Genomic DNA, 6,602 nt, shown 5'->3' on the forward strand with positions numbered 1-6,602 from the left:
AGGGCAGCAGAAGGTCTTCCCACAAAGGCCATCTTTCCATCTCCCGGACTCTATAACTAGCAAGTCAACTGCCTCTCCCAATTCATTTTTTAAAATAATAATAATAAAAATAAAATTTTATTTATATCCCACCCTCCCCAGCCGAAGCCAGGCTCAGAGCGGCTAACAACAATAAAATATTAAATATTTAAAAAATATTTTTATTGAACAATTTCAACATAACAAATTATCAATCCAAATAATCAATTATATTATTTTTCCCCTTCCCCCCATCCCTCCCACTCCCCACCACCAAGGACTTCCCTCAGCTCCCCTCTCGGATTTCTTTGTGCATATTGTTCTCTGCATGTTATAAAATTGTACATATCCTTGCCTTATCTATCATGTGTTCAACTAATAAATTTGCAGATGTTTATTCAAAACCTATCATTTTGTTGTCTTTTTAGGTAATTGGTAAAAAGTTCCCATTCTTCCTTGAAGTCACGGTTGTCCTTGTCACGCAGCTTATATGTCCATTTAGCCAGTTCCGCATAGCTCGTCAGTTTTTCTTGCCACTGTTCTTTCATTGGGGTTTCCTCATTCTTCCATCCTTGTGCTAACAAGACTCTTGCCGCTGTGGAAGCCTCTCCCAATTCATATGGAACAGAGAGAGATAGAGCTGGGTGTCAGTGACCCTTCGCTCCAAATCTCCCAACGACAGTTCCCAAAGGCCTCAGAGAGAGGTTAAGCATCATGAGGGATATGATGGACCCCTGTGGAACACCACAAGGAAGCTCCCATGGTGATGAACGGGACCTGGAGGTAGGAGCAAAACCACTGAAGTACGGTGGCCCCCAACCCCCACCTCCCAGGGCCTCTCCAGGAGGATAACTGTGGCCAAACGTACAGGAAGTTGCTGAGAAGGCACACAGTCACACACACCTCGCTTCTCTCTCTTGACAAATGTCATCAGCCAGGGCAACCAAGGTGGGAGCCTGATGGGAGCCTGCACTGACTTGGCGGCAAAGAACTCAGAGGTGCAGTCACTGGTACCAAAGCCGCTTTTATGCATTCAAAACAGGTTCGAAGGCTGGTCCATCCTTGACATCACTTGGGAAGACAGGCGAACTAATATCAGAGTACTGGAAGAAGCAAAGATCACCAGTGTTGAAGCAATGACTCTTCAACATCAACTTTGTTGGACTGGTTAGGTTGTACGGATGCCTGATTATCATCTTCCAAAGCAAGCACAGTGGTCCCCCGGGTTAAGAACTTAATTTGTTCCGGAGGTCCGTTCTCAACCTGAAACTGTTCTTAACCTGAAGCACCACGTTAGCTAATGGGGCCTCCCACTGCCGCCGCGCCACCGGAGCACAATTTCTGTTCTCATCCTGAAGCAAAGTTCTTAACCCGAGGTACTATTTCTGGGTTAGCAGAATCTGTAACCTGAAGCGTATGTAACCCGAGGTACCACTGTACTCTATTCCGAACTTAAAAATGGAAAGCGTAATGCTGGTAGTCAACAAAAGAGGTTCAAATACTCTCAAGGCAAATCTAAAAACAATGTAGTATAAACACTGACAACTGGGAAACACTGGCATGTGAGCACTCCAGCTGGAGCACAGCCTTGACCAAAGGTGTCGTGGGCTCTGAAGATGCTCGAACTCAGGACGAAAGGGAGAAACGTGCTAAGAGGAAGGCACGCTTGGCAGACCCTCATCATGATCAACTCCCATCCAGAAACCTATGTCCTCACTGTGTGGATCCAGAATTGGCCTCCACAGTCACTTACGGACTCACTATTAAGACTGTGTTCATGGAAACAATCTTACTTGGCTACGAGTGATTGCCAAAGAGAAAGAGCAGCTTAAATGAAGGCTTCACGTGGCTAGACGGAACGCAGCAGAAAGAGCTTGCTGACCCAGTCAGCCAATTCCTTGGTGCAAACAGAGTGTAGGTACTTGCAGGAGAAATTTGACCTTCTGCCCAGGATCTCAGGCAGCCAAGCGAGCACTCCGTTAACCCTGTAGAGTTAGCTTCATAAGAGCATGGAGGCAACAGAGCTGAAATTAACCACGAGGCTTTATTAAAGGGATAGGGAATCTGTGGTCCCTCCAGTTGCTGCAAGGTTACAAATCCCTTCAGTCCTGAATGGCACAGCAAATGGTTGGGGGTGACGGGAGTTGGAGCCCTGTTCATACTGGTTTCCCAGCCCTCATTCTGGGGAAGGGCCTAGGCTCAGTGGCAGAGCATCACTTTGCATGCAGGTGCTTCCTTCTTCTTCTTCTTCTTAAAATAATTTTATTGTTTATTTAACATAATTGTTACAAAATATAAGCAAAATATTGCAAATACATACATACATACATATATGTTTCAAATAAGCACATATACATGAAAAAAGGAACAAAAGAGAGAGAAAAGAAAAAATAAAGAGAAAAAAGAAGAAGAAAAGTTGGAAGAATTTCTCCCAAGTTTATTCTACAAATATCTCAATATGAAAATAATAACATTTCATTGATTGACTTCCATCACTTACACTGCACTTCCTATATACATTTTAAGCAAGACTGTATCTGTTATTCTGTATTTTCCCCCACACAATCTCACACAATATTCTAATCAATAAGTTTTCTAAATCTCTCATAAATCTATTCTAAACACAGCCAATACCTTACATTTAATCCTTGTCTACATAAATACTCATTTAAGCATTTCCATTGTTTCTGGATTATATTTTTTGGTTTTTGTCTTATCAAATCCGTCAACTTTGCTACTTCTAGGCGCTTCCTGCTGGTTCAATTCCAGGTGCTTCCTGGTTCAACGCCAAGCATCTCCAGAGAAGGCCAAGTGGGAAAGACCCCTGTCCAAAACCCCAGAGAGAGACAGCAAGTCAGCCCAGAGTCTGCACAGAGCTGGACAGACCAATGCTCTGACTCAGTATAAAGCAGTTTCCTGCATTCCTAGGCACCGGCTCCGAGATGACAACCATGACATTACCAAATAAAGGCAACCCATGGTGACATAATATAGTTTCATATTACTAAGCCACTGTTCTGAATGAAAGAGAAACGAACTCCCTGCAATTGAATGGCGAGGAAGATTAAAATCTACCCTGCAGGATTTTCTCTTTTTCTAAATGCCACATTTGTGTCCGTTCATTCTCTGGTGCAGAGACTGTCCAGGAAGACTGTATCCTGTACACAGAATCATAGAGTCACTGGTGACTCTGAGGATCATCTAAATCCAACCCCCTGCAATGCAGGAATATGCAGCTGTCCCATACAGGGATTGAACCTGCAACCCTGGCATTATCAGCAACTAACCGACTGAGCTATCCAGGCATGCATGTTCATTTGCAGGTCTTAAAGTGACCACCCTAAAAGCAGATTTCAAATACATACAGGGCAAATCAGGAAACCGCTGAAATATCACCATAAGCACTGGCTCATCCCCCCCCCTTCCCCCCTAGGTTTGGCTCAGAGTTTCCCCTGCCCTCCTGGGAAAATTGGAAAGTTTACAGCAGGTCTGCTTCTACTTCCACATCATCCAAGGTGTTCTTAAAGGTGCAGGAGCCAACAAAAGGGTTGGCTATCCTAAGCCAAGAGCAAGATTGAAATAAAAATAAAGAGGCACTTTGCTGAGTGTACACACAGAGAGACATGCAAGAGCAAAGGTGCAAAGTGCAAAACACAGCAGCCTTATCCTTTCTCTCTTTATCCTAGCAACACTGGAGGATGTGCTCAGAGACACTTTCTCTTCTCTTTCTAGGAATATAGGCGAGCACACTCAGGCAACATTGCATGACAACTTGGCCACAATCTGTCTCTCTCTGGTAGGGTCAGATTCCACGACACAGACCCCACTTCCCAATTCCCAGCAGGAGGTGGGGCTGCTTATTTCCCCTAGACAGAAAATGTGACAACAGCAGCTAAGAGGTTAGACCTCACGTCACCCACAAACTGGCCAGCTGGACTTGGGCAAGACACAGTTCTCTAAGGCTCTGGATACATTGCAAGCTGATAACGCAATACTGTTTTCCTCAATTCAGATCAAAGCTGGTTTTGGGGGGAACAAATGCATAAAAATGCAGTATTTCATAAGGACATAGTTGTCCAGTCCTGCTGCAAAGGCTACTTGCATTGACTGGCTGCTATTTGCGTCCTGCCATCCCTGATATGGAACGAGACCTTAAGCGATTGATCCCGGATTGTAGCTAGTGCAAATTTAGCTTCTCCTCAAATAATTTGTGCTCCCCACTTTTCCTGCCCAAATAGTCAGAAAAAGGAAGAATCATTGCCGCACCTCTTTTGATCCTGCTGAAATTAAAGTTAATGCAGTGCGCATCCTAGTGGCCAGCGAACATCATTACTTCCCCAAAGCCTTCATACTTAAACCATTTCCCCCTCCCTTCTATGTGCTAAATTAGACTTAATATACAGCAATAATATACAATTGGAACCTGGGAATCTTGCACCTTGCTCCAGATATCTAATTTCACAGAGTCCCAGCCTTCGTCTCCTTCCATCATCCCCCAAATCACTCTGAATTCCACTGTCTGCTCAGAACCAAGTTTGCCTCTACCATCTTCCAGAGTTACCTACACAGTCTGCGTTACTACACTTATAATGTTCTAACTAAACTCTGTGGAAATTGAATTCCACTCCTCAAACCAGAAAACAGAATTCCATATTTCTGCATGTCCTGTGCTTTGGATGGAAGAGATTCCTGCCAAAGCCTTGGAGCATAGCTAGTAAGAACTTGTCCCTGAAACACTGGGGATGTAAACTGAATAGAGATATAATTTCAGGAGGGGTGTGTCTGTGTGTGTGTGTGTGTGTGTGTGTGTGTGTGTGTGTGTGAGCGAGAGAGACAGACAGACAAACAGACAGACAGAATTCAGTATCTAATAATCCCTCAGGAATACCTAGATTCCAGGCCACTGCCTGGTTCAAGTGAATCATTAATGCTTTAATGCTTTAATTAAATAGGCCTGTGGAATTGGGATGCCCCCAGACTGTCTGTATCTTGGAGGAGGCATTCCAGCTCACACCAGAAATTTAGGATTTGCATAATTAAACTGGATTAAAGTGCTCCAATACCTCTCTTTGGGGCAAGGGGGGGGGCAGCTCAGAGACCATCTGCAGTGGCGGCGGCTGCCCAGAGGACTCCCAAAGAGAGGGGAAAGGGGAGAGGGGAGAGGAGGCTAAGGGAACACTCCACAAGGGAGGGTGTTCGAAAAAGGGTGCGAGGCTGCCCACTCTGCGGGCAAGGGGTGACACAACTGGGCTCCTGAGCCTCACAGGGGTGCCACAGAAAGAATGCAATGGGTCAAGGGAGCTGTGGACTCCAAAAGGTTGAAAACACACAAACAAAACCAGGAAGAAGTCACAGACTGAACCTGCGAATGGTGCCATACAATGATTTGACCTGCGTTCATGACAGCATTGTAGGTACGGCAGTGCAACCAATAGTCTCAGCATATTTTGCTCTTCTACCATTCAATCTTCCTTCAGTGTTTCTCAGAGCGTGACTTCGAACCTTACCACTGTTGCAGGAACCCCCCCCCAATCATTCAGTTTGTACAAACACGACACACACTCACACACAACATATGCGAAGTTTCTGCTATAAATTCATAGTAAATCAACTGTACATCGGATTTACACCAGGCCACTTTTATTTTGCTCCATGAAGGAAGGACTATCAAAGGGGGATGGTTTGATACAGGACGGCCATAATCCCTTAATCGTACCAACACGTACTCAGGAGCCCTGCCCACTTGGCATGACAACCTTGATGGTCCCAGACAGAAGACCATCAAGGACACAACGGACATGCATATGGGAGTGGATTCAACATGGACTGGAACAAAGGACAATGAACAGATCTTCCCTCTGGGGGGATGAAACTGCCAACTCCCCTTTGTCCTCTGGAAATGACTCATGGGGAGGGGAAAAGGAGGAACCAGCCAGGTGACAAGATACTCAGGTTACTTCCACAACCCCTCCCTCGTTTTTGTGATGTGTCAATGATGTAGTCATGATGTAGTTGTGATGTAGTTCTAGGGGTGTAGCTTGGGGGATTAGTAGCTAATAAAAGTTGGGGTCTTCTTTTGTTCGGGACTTCCATCTTGCTTCATCTTGTTGTGGGTGGGAGTCCTGTCGTGACAGTTTTCAATAAAAGCCAAGCCTACAGGCTGTTGTTTTGCTCCAAATTGTCCTGGTTGGTGTCTTTGTCTTTTTGCGCAAGGGAGCCCTCAGATTCCTCCGTTAACACTATGGATCTTCCTCCTACCTTGGCTGTTCAGGCACCGTGTCAACCTGGGCTTGAATTCGAAGCGAGGCTCCAGCCACACGAATCAGACAGCCTTATGAAGGGCACACTGAATTTCCATAGATTGACTGTCCATAGCCCTGCCCACCCACACGACTTTGAGATGATTAACTTGCGAATCAACAGCAACCCAGTTCTCGGGCTTTGAGAAATACCTCTTTTACCTGAGTGCTATAGGCTTGTTTGCTAAACGTTCTGTTACATAAGACTCAGCTGGCCTTGGCCTTCCTCATTCTTATGAGTCACCCACAAAAAGAAGCCACTTCTTGCCTCTGATGCAGCTTGTG

The sequence above is a fragment of the Podarcis pityusensis genome (genome assembly GCF_964106645.2).
Source record: "Podarcis pityusensis genome assembly, chromosome: 13".
NCBI classification, from domain to species: Eukaryota; Metazoa; Chordata; class Lepidosauria; order Squamata; family Lacertidae; genus Podarcis; species Podarcis pityusensis.